The sequence below is a fragment of the Cavia porcellus genome, unplaced genomic scaffold, assembly GCF_034190915.1.
Source record: "Cavia porcellus strain 051 isolate PalLab524CR breed Dunkin Hartley unplaced genomic scaffold, mCavPor4.1 scaffold_18, whole genome shotgun sequence".
Taxonomy (NCBI): domain Eukaryota; kingdom Metazoa; phylum Chordata; class Mammalia; order Rodentia; family Caviidae; genus Cavia; species Cavia porcellus.
The window spans coordinates 14,917,203-14,931,490 of NW_026947501.1; positions in this window are offsets into that span (position 1 = coordinate 14,917,203).

Consider the following 14,288-nt stretch of genomic DNA (forward strand, 5'->3'; position numbering starts at 1 on the left):
AATGCTCACTCCGTTTTGTGAAGTTTTGACAATAAAAAGGCTCAAATGCTGTTTTGTATTTTATTAATGTAGGTTAGATTGTCATTTTCTTCCAATAATTTTTGAGCTGAACATGTACTGAAAATCAGAGTATCTATATCAAAGAAAAAGGAGAAATGATATATTTCTAGAAAATTCTCTCCTGTTGGCAGCCAAAAATGTTTTTATTTTTTTTAATTTTAAAAACAACTGTTTATGGAAGAATGCTTAGCAGATGTTTATTCATTCGATTAATTGGTCACTTATTTTATTTTCTTGGACTGTGTCTACTCTCCCCATTTAGTCTCAGTCTACAGTGAAAGCAATCACATCCACATTTAGGAAAGGATTTAGACATGATGCAGGCGTAGAAAAGTGTTTATGGGCAGGGACACTGAGAAGTGTGAAAAAGAATGGAGAGCCATCCTTGACATCATTATGATCCATCCAGGGAGAGTCAATTCCTGAAAAGTCCCAGCACTAGAGGCCTTTAACCTCGGGACAACTCACCCATCTATGATGGAGAACTACACTTTCCCATGGTTTCTCCAGTCAATTCAGAGAACCCTACAGAAAAGCAAGCAAACATCTGTTCGGTCTCTGTGCCACAGGAGACCCAGGGCAGCAGAAAACAAGTCCATATGAGTCCAAGACAAAGGGTAAGTCCTAAAGAGAGTCTGAGGTTACTCACAAACTGTACCTAGGCAAGAATCCTCCGTCTCATAAAACTTGTTACTGCTTCTTTATAGCAATTAACTAAGCAGAGACAAGAGAGTTCAGGTGGTGGCCCTCAAACAAAGACAATCTTTGCTTCACTGTTTGCTCCCCTCTTAGTGGTGATTTTTAAAGGACTGTTTAGAAATGTTATACAGACTTAGGCCAAAGAAGCTAGGTTTAGGGGTTCCTATGGGTCAATGTGAAGTAGCTTAATGAACTTTCAAGTGTTAGGAGGAGGCCTGTCTAAATACTCTGACAGCTATTTAGCATTTCTCTTTCTTTCTTCTTACAACCCAATTAATTTCACCCACAACCTACTGAATGTCTGCTACATCCTCAACACTTTGGCAGGCAGTGGAATCTAACAAAAAAACAAAACAGGTCAAATTCCTTCTTTGATAGAACTTACATTTCAAAGGGCTGGAAAAGAAACAAAGACATGAATCAAATATAGAATACCAGGCGGTAATAAGTGCTACAAAGGAACAGAAGGGAAGAGGCTGAGGAGGGAGAAAGTGAGGGTAGTTTAAATAAATACATAAATATAAATATAGTGTAATACGTATTTGACAGAAACCTAAGTGAAGTGAAGGAGGTAGCTTTGGGTGAGGGGGAGTTTCTCAGGTAAAGGGAGCCTTCAGCCAAAGGTCCTGAAGCCAGAGGATGCTGGCAGTGTTCCACCTTCAAGAAAAAAAAATGAGGCTGGGCATAAGTGAGCAAGGAGTTGAAAGGCAGATGTAAAACAGAGAATACAGGCTGGGGGTTTAGCTCAGCGGCATAAGCCCCTGCCTTGCAAGCAGGCAGTCGTGGGTTCGATCCTGGGTACCGATTAAAAAAAAAAAAAGAAAGAAAATCCAGGGAAGGGTAGATCATATGGCGACTCATCACTAAGCTGAAAGAAAACCTCGATAACACTCACACTGCCTTGTCTGCCTAATGAAGTTCATTCATAGGAGGAACTGAAAGGAATATTCCAAGGTGAAGAAGGACTGAGTGACTCACAGTGGTTGATTAGCAAAAATAAAATACAGTTTAACAAGCCAGCTTTAAACAAAAACAACATCCTCCATTCACTCCAATAACAATAAAGACTTGAACATAATTAATGAAAGAAGAAACACTAACAGAGAAAAAAAAGAAATGTGAAAAATTGTTCAAAATCATTAGCCACTAGGCAGATCCAAATTAAAACTCTGAGTTATCACTATGTAACTATTAGATTGGTCAAAGTAAAAGAAAGATGACAATACAAAATGCTAACAAAAATATGAAGCAACTGGCGCTCACATACACTTCTGGAAGAAATATGAAATAGTAAAATTGGATTGTAATCTAACAGCTTCTTATAAAGTTGAACTATATGATCCCAAAATCACACATCTAAGAAAATTTCAAACACAGGCCTATATACATGAACACGTTCAATTTTTCAGAAATATTTACAGTGCTTTCATTTGTAATTACCAAAATCCAAAGCCCCCAAATATACATTCAGCAATGAGTGCACAAATAAATAATACATTCATATAAGCTGTATTCATCAGTAAAACAATGGAAGGGCTATTGCTTTATGAAACTCAAAAGCATTTTTCTAGGTAAAAGAAGAAATCATAGCACTGATAATCAGTTCAGTGATTTCTAGGAGCTAGGCATGTGCACGGGGAAACAGTACAGGAAAGACTGAGAGCACCTTTGGAAATGATGGACACACTGTCTGTCTGAATTGCAGTGGGAGTTACACATTGCATAATTTTGTCAAAAGTCGCAGATGCATACACATAAAAAGAGAACATTTTATTGTATAAACATTATATCTAAAAAAACTACTACAAGATCGATACATTCTCGGATGAGGTGGTTGACTAAATGTCCACTTGAGTGGAGAATGCCCAGCTGAATTGAGTCAGCATGGTCCTGGGCATGGAAGACCTACTTCAAGGAGGATTGCTGTCTGAAGGGTGTAAACAGCAGGATGCAAGGCAAGGACCTCAGCAGAGTCACCTGGGCACGGCTTCCCTCCACCGCAGAGGAGCTTTGGCTGTCCTCTTTAGAGGAGCGCCAGTCCTCACCATCGTCTAGGATGGTTGTTGTTGTCCTTGAAGAAGTTCCAATCTTCACCTCACTTTGGGCATCATCTTCTGGCTTCCAATACAGATTTTTCAGCTTCCAGCACCAGGTTTTTGGCCTACCAGCACAGGCCCTTTAGTTTCTAGGGACAATTTTTGAACCTCCTAATGCAGAGCTCTAGGTCCTCTGCCCCTGATCCTGATGTGGACTCACCCGGGACATTGCTGTGGACTCCAGGACTTTGACTGAATTCTTCTAGCACATGAACAGATCTATCACATTCTTCTATATTTAACTCTGGCAGCCACTGTGGGCCAGTCTTGTGCATTTCTGAGTTCCATGTTAAATTGGATTCAGAGCATTTGCAGTCTTTTGAGCAGCCTTACCCCAGCCCTATAAGATCTTGCGTAAGACTCTAAAGATGGTAGTTTTGAAAATTAATTTCAGATCTCAGCATCTTTTCTACTTTCAGTCAAATAGCATAATGAATTTGTTACGCAAACTATCTCCATAAATAACCTAATCCTACTTTTGTTTACAAAAGTGTTTTCAAAGGGCTCTGGGCAAAGAAGACAAGTTCAGGTCCTGGTGAGGAAGGTCCTACAGTTTCAGAACTGTCTCTGCCCTCTCCATGTCTCTCATTACCCAAATGTAGAAATCTGGACAAGGCATATCTTACCATTCCTGCTCCAATAGTCTCTCATAATAAAGTTTCTGGGTCTGGGAAAGTCTAATTCTAGCTTCACCCTCTAGTCACACAATGTGTCAAAATCCAGCATCAGTCCAGATACTCATTAGGCACTTGTTTGCAATACATTTGAACAAAAATATAAATATAGAACTTAAATCTTGCAGGTTCAGAATTCCATCAGGTATGAGAAATACATATGCAAAAAGATAAAGTTAAAATGTAGGATAATATAAAAAACTCTTTAATTGATTCAGGCAATTACTGCCATTCAAAATAGAAATGTTCCACCAAACAAAATTATTCTATTCACTCACTAAAAGCCTGTTTTCTAACAAACATCATCTCATTTAATTTTCACAGCAACTCTGGGACTTGAGTTGCTTTCTATTTTGAGATGAGGAAATTGAATCTCAGAGAGAATGAGCACTAAGCCAGGATGAGAACTTGGGTCTATCTGAGTGTAGGGCCTATTGGTTTTCCACTATCCTTGGCTGCCATGGTTGAGGAGCAGCCATGAAAGTGATAAGACTTCACCTATATTTTACAAGGTACAGAATTCTACAAAAGCAATGGTAAGAACAAGTGCAATGGAAAATACAAGAGTTTTTTAGAGTTCAAATAAAGTAACAAAAGTTTTTTAGGGAAAAGCAACAAAAATGACTGCTTTGCAAATATTGTTAGATTTCACCTAATATGTGTTAATTCCCAAATATTTTGTTATAAGTTCATTGTGTAGAAAGTGGTCACTTTCTTTATTTACATCTAGTCTTTAAGTCAGGTCAACATATTTAAGAAATTGAGGTATATCTTGCTGAAACGAATTTCCCATGTTAGAAATTTTCTGGAGAGAGGTAATAATTGGGAATTCACTCAAGTTGACTTAGGTGAATTATTCCCTACTATGAAACACCCACCTAATTCTACAAGCAATAAATGCAATGACATCCTCCATAAGTCACAAATAAAAATACTCATACTCTTTGAACCCTGAGTTACAGCTTTAGGATTAGACATTTAAATCAGGATTATCAAATACAACGGTAGGTCTTTTTTTTTTTTTTTTTTTTGGTCTTTTTCGTTTTTATCGGTACCAGGGATTGAACTCATGACTGTCTGCTTGCAAGGCAGACGCTTATGCCACTGAGCTAAATCCCTAGCCCCAGTAGGTCTTTTGTTAAAGAGCCAAACATTTCATTTTGCACAAAGAAAGACTCATTCTCTTTCATACCTATGTCCCACTGCCACCTCAAACTTCTGCTAGTCAGCCTGCAGCGAAAAACTTTAAGCCAAGCATATTATACCCGGATAAAAAATAGACAAATGCATAACAGACTAACCACAAAAATTTCATGTCACCGATTACTCAATGCTTACTAAGCCTCTAGAGAGTTACACTGTCTCTCTTTCAAATAAATAGTAAATATTTCCAACTCTGAGTTGTAACACAGAAGGAGCCATGGACAATAATTCAGTGAGTGAATGTGGCTATGCATCGGTAAATTTCATCTGTAAAATCTGACATCTCCTGCTCTGTAGTGAGTACTTACTTTCAGAACTGACCTGCTATGTAGGCAAACAGGAAGGCTCTCAGAGACTGTTTAAAAGTTGTGATCCACCCAGGGAAGTTGCCGACCACTATAGCTTACAGACAGACGTGCTATGGCCCATCTGTCCACCGTGTCCCCCCATCTCAGTTTGGTCTTTTTACTTGACCAGCATTTAAACTGCTCATGGATTTCCATTAGCAGCTGCCGCAAAGGCAGCGGAGTTATTAACTCTCTCCTTCACTCAATATCCTCATTTATAACAAGGTGTGTGCTGAAGAACACAGAGGAGGATGGATAACCAGAATGAAATGGGGAGACGCACAAGGCTAGTTCCTCAAGTCTCTTTTCTTTCTCCACTTCTTTAGTGATCATTTGTTTCTCTCCTCTCCCTCTCTGTACTCTGATTTTCATTTTACATTGATCCAAAACAATGTAAGTTTCCTTGGTCCTAAGTTAATATGCACAGTTGATTAAGACCAGGTTAAGATGGAGTCACTGTCCAAGCATTGTGAATAGGCAGGAGAGTACAATGTCAATCTTCAAAGAAAGTTCTTCTCCACTCAAACTCCAGCACTCACCAAAGACAATATCAATCTGCAGCTGGTTTTAAAATTCTCTTGAAAATATTTTGCTCACTCACTTTAGTTGGCATTTTTATCTGTATTTCTATCTGTAAAATAGAGATATAATTAGTAAAGTTGTTAGTGTTTCTTGTGCTTAGTCTTAGGAATGCTGCAAAAATCTACACATCTAGCTTATAGCAGAATAAATAATGATGATAAAACTGTCAAGCATTGAAATAATTGCAGGAAAACTTGGTGTAAACTGAGTAAGTTTTAGCTGTGTTAAACAGCTTAATCTGGGTCACTTAACCAACCTTCTTTTGCACTGTTCGGGAGCCCAGAGGAGTCTGGAGTAAGAAGTCCATCGTTCCCTTTGCTTTTCACAGGCCTCAATTCCTGACTGCCCTTTAATGTATTTTTTCCAATAGAAAGAGGTTCCTTTCATTAGGACCAAATAAACTCTGAAATTCTACATCTAATAAAATTCATCTGCTGTATTTCTAAAATCAAAATGACCAAATTAATTCAGTTATATAAATCTGAAACTTTGATTTGCTCTGGTCAGCACTGAACCCTACTTCACAGCAATTTCGCTAAATAAAGTTCCACAAATCTGAGGTCAAAACACCTTTTCTAGGTGAGAGGACAAACTCAATTTGTTCCACTATCTGGTTCAACCCCCACTACCCACCTACACACAGAAGTAGGGGATGCAATCTTATCTACAAGCACTTTCTGGCACTTCTGTTTTCCGTAACAAGAAAGGATTAAAATGAACAGCTCTGCACCCTGGTCCTGAGTAATGGGCCTTCAAAAACCAAAGTATTAGACAAATATATCAGCTATGAGATATAGTACCAAAGGCTAGTTCCACAGTATCAGCATTTTTAACTTTCATTCGAAAGTGACTGGATGATAAGAGGATACAATTCATATTTTGAATTCAGAGCGAGGAGATCTTTTTAATAAAATTGTTTTACTATGTAGCTATATATCATTTCTTACCAAAATGCAAAACAAAGCCTAGATCTTTCCCCTCACTTCTCCCTCTCCCAAACATCTATAATGATAGATTCTTGTTGTATTTTTTTATGCCTTAAATGAATTTTTCAAGCCAAACTTTTGTCGCTGCTGCTGTTGTTGATGGCACCAAAAGGTTTCAGGGAATCTTTCTTCATACAGAAAGCAGCTTGCAGATCCAGACAGAGACGGAGAGGAAGTCATTTGGGTGAATAATGAGAGAGGAGCCAGAGCCTCCCATGGTGGCATGTGAGACTAGATGAATAGGATAGCACTTTGCATGTTCAAAAGGCAGTCTCTTTTTCTATTATCCTTGGCCTGTTGCGCCAGCCGCTAATGAGTGGACACGCATTACCATTCATTAGCATTTTTATGGCACTTTATATTTGCAGTGCACATTACAAATTGTATTTGTTAACCTCACAACATTCCTTGTGAGATCATCACCATTGATTCAATCTTACAGAGCATCTCATCTCCAAGGGATAGCTACCATACGCACAAAATAAAACCTAGGAAAAGTACATACAAACTTAGAGCAGGATCTCACAAGGACATGTAAGGATGCTTAGGTGGAAGACATATCCCTGGCTGCTCCTTGCCAGCAGCTCAACTCTCCATGGTTTTACCCGGTTGTTTTTGTACCTGGATCTCTCCTTGAACCTTGGCACTGTTGGACTTCTTACTCGACAACAAGACTCAGAAGTGTTTCATTTACTTGAGAAATCAATTTTTCTTATTATCTGAAAACTGATCTGTTTACATGCTGACATGAAGCCCGTCTGTCTACCATGGTTAGTGAAGAACCTATGTTTACTCTCATAACTTTGTGTAGCTTGTAGATCAAATACTCGTTTTGGTTTGATTTCCCTGAAACTATTCCAGTGCCCTGTTAGCTTTAGTCTTCTCTCCTAAATTTCCTCCTAATGCCCATCTTGTATTAGGAATGTGAGTGTGATGATGAGAACTTCACATTGTTTGAAAGTAAATCATTTTTCCTCCTGGTTTAAAGTGATGGCAAGGAAGAGGCCAGCATGGGAAAATGTAGTGGTAGATCCTAGAGCAAAACCAGTGGCAGAGCCACAGAAGCAGCTTTGGCTGAATTTGTTACCTGGACAATCTCGCCATCCTGAGAAAGAGAGTCTCAGTTTCTAAAGCAGTCAAAGGGTAATTCTGAAACTAGAAGTTCTATGTCTGATGTCTTCATCAGGGGAGCTACGGAGTTGGAGAGGGCCAAAAAGCCATTCCCAGTGCACATGTGTGACACCCTTGTGGAGCAGGTGGACTTTAGCTGAGGTGCACACAGGTACAGCCGCAGAAAAATTCTCTGCATCACAACATGGCTTGCTGAGTGGTTACTAGTTCATTCTCTTTGCTCATTCTGAAATAATTTCACATTTTAAAATGTAACAACAAAACTAGTGTAAGGAATTTATGCATATCTTTTACCCAAATTCTCAAGTTATTAACATCTTAAATGACAATCAAATCACTAACAAAACAAAAAGTTCCCATTGAAACAGTGCTATCAGTGAACCATTTATCTCATTAAAGTGTCTTTTATGGTAATCTAGTGTCCAAATCCTAGATCATACAATGTATTTAAACCATTTCTCCATCTTTTATCTTTCATTACCTTGATATTTTTGAAGAACATAGCTCAGATACTTTTAAAAACTGTTCCTTGATTGAGGTTGTCCAACGCTTTCTTATGATTGAATTTAGGTGATGCCTTTTTGGCAAAAGTATCACAAATGTGATGATGCATCCTTAACATATCCTATAAAAAGGCACACAATTTACATTTGCCCCATCATTAGTAATGTTAAGTCTGATCCCTTGATAAAAGTGTTATTTGTCAGATTTCACCACAGTAAAATTACCATTTTCTTCTCTGTAATTTGTGTATGTCTTTGGAATATACATAAGAGAATGTGAGTGTGACATAAAAGTGTTAAAAGGAAAATTTCAGAAATAATTAGTTCAGATATTTAAGATTCATACTGCTCTATGTAGGACTACCAAATCTCATGTGATCCTGATCTCACCTTGTATTTAAATCATTCTTTGGTGTATGTATACATGCTGTATGTATTACCTTCATGTTAATCCCTTGGTAACTAACTCTGGTACCAAACTGACTATTTTAGTATCACAGTGTTTATATCAAATAATCCTTATTTTACCTAATAATGATCTTAAAATTCAAAAGTAGCAACACTGGTGATTTTATTCGTATGCATTGTTATAATTGTTCTATCTTATTATGAATTACTATTGTTAATTTCATACTGTATCTAATTTGCAAAATAAACTTTATCATAGGTATGTATGTATGAATAGGGGAAAATGTAGTTTATATAGGATCCAGTGCTACCTGTGGTTTGAGGATAGCACTAAAATGCATTCTCTGTGGATGAGAGGGAACCACAGTATTAATTTTAACATTCTGTGCAGTTTTTATATGCCATTATCTTGTTAAACATTTTTCATTTTTTGTTTCTACTAATTCTCATACTCACCCGAGATATTATTACTTAGCCTTCCTGTTTTGTTTGTTTGTATGTTTTTGACAGGGTCTTGCTTTGTACTACAGGCTGGCTTAAACTTATTATGTATCCCAAGCAGGTCTCAAATTCCAGACAGTCCTCCTGCCCCAGTCTCCAATGTGCTGAGGTTACAGGCACGTGCTACCACACCCCACAAGTTAGCCTAATTTTATCATTAAGGATTGATAGAGCCAGGTTTTAAACCTAAACGTGTTTCTATTATTCTTACAAATGAAAGAATATTGGTATCTAAAACTTTCATTAGCAATAGGCACTGAAATATCCCATTCTGTTACATAGGTGCATCACTACTTAAAAACATAAATGTACCCATTATCAGTGACGCAATTACTGATATTCCAGGCCATGTCAGAAACAGGAGGAGGTTGTAAAAGAATATAAGGACACTGTCATTAACCAAGCTGGAACTGACACAATATTCAATTCTTTCTTCTCTTTTATATTCCTTTCTTTTTTTCTGTTTCTTTTGATTTGATTTGAGGGCATGCTTTAGTTAGTATTGTGCAAAGGAAGTGAACAGAAGTTGTCCATTTCTTAGAAGCTTGACACTTACATTTATCAAGGTCAATGGATTATGACACAAAGCACAGCTAGCCCAGCAAACAAACCCCGAGAAGCAGACAGGGGCTACAGGATAGAAACTGTGAGACAGCTGCACCCTGAGACCCAGTAAATAAACAATGTGAAGAGAGACCTTGGTCACTGCATCTTCAATCAATGTAAGGTCATGAGACCACTCTCTTCTCATCAAATAATGTCAGTGTCCTGTAATTTATTGACTTTATAAGTTCTGTGAGTGCAGAGACCATGTCTGGCTTATTCATTAGTGCGTCCCCCAAACCCGGCATACTTTTTGCCCTAAGTGTTCTTGTCACATGTTTCAAAGTTTGCTTTCTTTGGAATACAGGGGACAATGAATACCTGAGGAAGCTAGGGAAGGTCTAAGCAGAGAATCGACTAGATAAATATCTTTCTAAAACTGGATGCACAGAGTCCGTAACATTAAACACTTTATTTTGCTTTGATTCTTACATTCCCATGGACCTGATCTTTGAGACAAAGGACAGCCAGGGTGATTCTATTGTTGTTACTTTTGTTTGTTTGTTCTAGGTAAAGGTAGTCATGCACCAGGACTAACAGAAAACAGTGTCCTGCTTTCTCAAAACATTTCTGCTACCCCCAGTCCTATATTAGTCAGACTCTTCCAGTTATAAATTACAGAACCTCACACAACCCAGCAGGTTGTGGCCCATGAAGGTGGTGTTAGACACAGATTTACCTAGAGATTTACATGTCTGTTTCTCCTCCCGTAACATAGCTTCTGCTACCTCTCTTCAGCTCCCCACTATGACAGGAAAACAGCAGGCCGTCATTCACAGGGTCCAGACCAGTGACTCAGAAGAATGAATGAGTTTCCCTACAGTTTGTGGTGAGAACCTCAGGACTACTGTTACTGATTGTACTGGGTCATGTGTCTACCCTTGAATCAATTCTTACAGCCCAAGTGGTGAACTGCTCTGACTGGGTAAATCTTCATCACATCCCCAGCACTGTAGAAGAGTACACCTGGTTGCATGGATCATAATCCAGTGGATTTTCTCGCTCCCAAAGGAAAACAATTTTGTTGCCAAAAATGAATAGACATAGGTAACCATTGTAATGAAAAATACCATATATGAAGTGCTGGGAAACAGATCGGTGGGACAGCATTTGCCTAACATATACGAGGCTCCTATATGACCCCCAGGATTTCTTCTGCCCCCAAGTACCAAATGTTCATTATAGCCTATGTAACAGTAGCAGAGAAGGTACTTTCCTGCTGTCCTTGGCCTCTCCTGACCCATCCTGGAGTTACAGAATTCTTTCTTCTCTGACTTCTTCTATGCCTCACCGTGATAACTGGGTATGTTTCTTCTAACAATGTGACCACCTCCCTTGAAAGAGAAATCTTGCTTGCTTTACACAACCCTCTGTAAATACAAACCCAAAAACTTCTAGTATCATCTCAGCTCACTTCTGGCCTCCTTCTTGATAGCATATCTGACTGAAAGTTAAGTTGGGTCTTTTGCCAATGACAGAAACTTAAACTTAAAGTATTATAGCAAGCACGAGCATATTTCTCCTAAGGTACCCAACAAATGAGAGATCCACACGGGTATCTCAAACCAGGATTTTGCCTGGACCCACAAAGTCCTTTCAAAAGTTAGCAAAGACTTTCCAAGGGAAAAAGCTTGAAAGAAATTTTAAATGAGATTTTAGCCCCTGCCACTGATAGAAGACGAGCTGCTGTGAGAAGTGGGAAAAAAAACCCACAGAAACCCGCTCAGTCCTCCAACACCAGCCCCTGTCTGCCTTCGGTACGACAGTCGGTTTCTTTGGGCCTGCTGACCTTGAGCTGGGAAACTGGTCACGTGTAGCTCAAGTTATCAGACATCACCTGCCTGGGTGCATGCTTCTGACTTTTGTCTGTGTTTCTATTACACAAATGCCACCCGTTCTGTCTTTGCAAGATTGAATTGAAGATTAAACTGCCTGAAAATCCACAGAACTGAGCCTTGCCTTCCCCTCTGCTCCAGCTGGAGACCCGAGGCTGGTCTCTCGCACATCCCTAACTATGTATGGTTCCCATGAGCAGATCTGGAGGAGATTTATGTTTATCCACGCTCTCATGCCCGCTGGCCTTCTGAATCAAAGGTGGAGTTGTAAACCAAAGAAATTTACTGCAAGACTGTAGTATGTGCTTGTGAAGCTGAAGCACTTCGCTCCTTTTTAATAAGGTTAAAAATAGTTACAAGTGGAGCCTTGGAAAAGGGCTTGAAAGAGCTCTGTAGTGCATCTGTGACTTGGGCCTGGCTGGTGTTTTACAGCCCTGCCTGTTTAAAAAAAAAAAAAAAAAATCCAGGCCACAGTTCTTCTCACTCCTCATCCTCACCAGTCACACTAACAGCTCACTCTGTGCAGTGCCCGCTCTGAGGCCCAGCACAGTTTAGGGGGCCAGCCCACCTCTGCTTGCAAATCCGGAAGCCCATTGGAAGTACCTGTTGCCTTGTTTCACGTAAAGTTCAGAGAGATGATGTAGCAAAGCTCTGGGAAATGGGGCAAAACCTTACCTGGGTCCAAATTTGAGATACTTGGAAGGGGGAGCCAAAAAAACCAAACTCTAAAGAGGCAGTGCATCGAGGTTTTACCACGGCTGTTTTGGGTGAAACGGAGAGAGAAAAGCAAATTAAATCCGTAAAGCCTAACACCAAGAAAGAATCTGAGTTAGGGAAAAGAACCTCACGCTCCTGTCCCCATCAGAGCACACTCCATCCAGCTACTGAGAAGCCCCATGCACGTGTAAGGAGAAAATCACAGCAAAAGCGCCATGCCTCCTGCCGCAACATAAACGGTGATGTGATTATAAAATCCCAGATCAAAGGATCGAAAGGATCCTGGCCAAGTGCCAAGGAGAGTCACGGCTCCTGATAGAACTAAATCAGGTCCAATCTGGAGCGGAGAATAATAAAGCAATTAACCACGAAGTGACAGAAGCTGGATTTCACAGTCAAAGCGGTGCTAACCAGCCATTTAGCATCAGGAGAACAAGACCCCTTTCTTCAGCCACCTGCGGTCGCCACCCCGCCCCCTACTCTGACTCCCTCCCCCCTTGCAACTGGTTGAAAGGGAAAGATTAAGTCCAGGCCTGTACTAACAGGCAGACAGGGAGGGGACAGGGGACAGACCCCTCATTCAGAGGCCCACGGAGGACACTCTGACTTGGCTCAGAAAAAAAGAGCTTACTAACTACTCAGAACTTTTCTAAACAAGGCTCTGACTACTTGGTTAATTGGCAGAGATGAAAGGCCAGGATGTGATGAGAAAAGGTGGTGTTATCAAAAATGGAGGAAAAAATCCAAGCAGCAATCTCAGCCTCAAGTCTAAAGGGTCCCTGAAGACTTTAAAAACTCAGTTTTTGAAAGTCCCATTTAAGTGCATCGGTCTCTGTGGTGATCACCTTGAAGATCTGACTGTTCTTGCTTGTTTTTTAACCCCGAAACACACAAGCACACACACACACACACACACACACACACACACACACACACACACACACAGATGCACAGTATTGTGCACAGACTCTTTGTTATGAATGGGTTCTGGTGTTGTCACCTCATAGCAGAACACATGATCCATCGAGCCACCCATTGCCAGTCCAACAGACAGACTGGGGGTGGAACTGTAGAACTGCATAAGGTTTGGAGTTCTTAGGTCCATCGGTCTATATGCTGAGGTTGATTTTTATCTTGCCTTCTCTGGGAGAATCCTAGAAGGAACAAACAACTTGTACTCCTTAGAGACGTTTTTAAGCAGATATGCAGGCACCTGCATGTGTGTATGTATCCTATAATGGGATCACTTAGTTCCAGCTAACTGCTATATATCACTGATACCTTTGAACACTCAACATATTCTCATCACCCTGCTGAGTTCCTGTGAAGCAGAATTCAATTTACTGACACTTGGAGGTAAAAAAGAAAAAATCCTTTCCGCTATACTCTTTAGAGAACTACATACCAAAATTTATTTGAAAGGCTCAGAGAACCCGCTACACTGAGTAAGCCATGTGCCAACTCTTGAGGGTAAGCGCATCACGGGAGCGAAGGCAAGCTCTGAGTCAGGGGAGCTGAGGGTCTCTTCCAGGGTACGTTCCTACCCCTGTGAGCCGGACTTGGTTACCCCATAACTCTCTTAATAGCAAAGTAAAGCCTGTCTCCTTCAAATTGGTGCCATGAGTCTTCTTTGGACAGAGGTTTCCTTCATCAAGAAAAACAATATTTAAGGGCTGTGGACACTTGTTGTCCAAAATAGGTTCATCAGACCAATTAATTTTTTTTAAAAGCCTAAGATGAAGAAATTACTTTTCCTTTCTGAGAAATATTATTGACCATAAATATCATCAAATTGATGTCCTTCAAATTTTCTCTTGTGTGAAAAGAATGTAGTGTACACACATGAACACAGGCACGTGTAGGTTCACCTGCTATTTTTGTGGCTGTATGTTAACGACGGCAGGTAGGGTATGAACGGAAACACTGACAAACCCTAACTGCAG